This window comes from Mastomys coucha, unplaced genomic scaffold (assembly GCF_008632895.1).
Source record: "Mastomys coucha isolate ucsf_1 unplaced genomic scaffold, UCSF_Mcou_1 pScaffold18, whole genome shotgun sequence".
Classification (NCBI taxonomy): Eukaryota; Metazoa; Chordata; class Mammalia; order Rodentia; family Muridae; genus Mastomys; species Mastomys coucha.
Genome location: NW_022196900.1, coordinates 58133047 through 58134495, shown reverse-complemented (window position 1 = coordinate 58134495; position 1449 = coordinate 58133047). Strand labels below are relative to the sequence as shown.

General features: G+C 45.9%; 1 pseudogene; it reads right to left on the bottom strand.

Annotated features, from left to right (window-relative positions):
- Positions 1-298: 298 nt before the first annotated feature.
- On the bottom strand, positions 299-1203 carry LOC116095733 (annotated as a pseudogene).
- Positions 1204-1449: the final 246 nt, after the last annotated feature.

Below are 1449 nucleotides of genomic sequence, written 5' to 3'. Positions count from 1 at the left end.
GCATGACCATGGTTGTCCAGCCAGCTCAGTTGCTTTCTGTCAAGCCTGATGGCCTATGTTCTATCCTGGAACCCACCTGATAGAAGGAGAGCTCTGACCCTTACAAGTTATCCTCTGACTTCTATATACATGCCACAGCATAAACGCTCATGCACACATACACACATGTGGACACATAATCAATAAATGTAATTTGAAAGTTTTAAAATATAAAGTTCACATTTTAAAACTCAGTCTCTTGGTAGTGAAGCAAATGTACTCCTTTTTTTTTTTTTTTTAGCTTACACAAAGCAATTTATTAACAGAAAATAATTTGAGAGGTCCTGTTCACAGATGACAACCATGATGACCCCCGCTTCCTTCCAGTGCTGTCAGAGGGGATGGGGGTGACATTCTCAATCCATCCAATCTCCATGCTAAAGCAAGCAAGAGCTCTGAGGGCTGACTGGGCTCTAGGTCAGGGATATCAGTCCTGTTTCCTCCTGTAGCCCGGAGTTTGATGTGAAGGGCAATGATGCCCAGCTCCTTGCACCTCTAGGCCACATCCTGGGCAGACAACATGGGTGCATAGGGAGAGGACTCATCTCGGTCAGCCTTTAGCTTCATTCCACCAGCATGAAGGTTTCCTTGCCAGAAAGATTGGTAATATGGACAAGGGTGTCACTGAAGGGTGCAGAAATGTGGTAGACACCAAATGAAACTGCCCACAGTTTCACGAACAGGGTTCTCCTCAGCCAGGAGGGAATAAAGGACCTGAAATAAAGGGTTTGAAATGCAAAGAGAAAACACGAAGCCAAGTTGTGTCCCAATCAAGGCTCCACTTTACCGAGAATAAACCAGGGTTTTTATAGTCTCAGGAGAAACTGAAAACAAGTCTCTAGATTACACGACAAAGACAGTTCAGGTGCCAAAGTCCCCAGGTTCAGAAGATCTTCAGGTAGCTGGCTGGTGAACTCAGGCGGTGGGCATGCCCAGGTGGCTTCTTCAAAGACAAACAGTCAACAGAAAGCATCTGTCTTAACTCCCAGGTGTTAGCCGCCCCCCCTCCCCCAGCAGGGGCTGCTAGAAGTCCAATGGATGACTGAAGTGAAGAGAGAATGTAACAACCAAATACATTCTCTCCTTCAGCCACCTGAGGTCCATGGAGATGACTTGTTCTTTCTTCTTTTCCTTCCCTTTGCAAGGTGCCATTTCTAAACGTTGTCTCCAGACCCTTCCACCGGCAGCAAATGCACTACTTTTGATAACATTTTACTTTAAAATAATCTCACACTTAGCAAACAGGTTTAAGAATCGTATCAATGGCCAGCAGTGGTGGTGCATGCCTTTAATTACAGCACTTGGGAGAGGCAGAGGTAGATGGATCTACGTGAGTTCAAGGCCAGCCTCATTTACAGAGCAAGTTCCAGGACAGCTAGTGCTACACAGAGAAACCCTGTCTTGACCCCT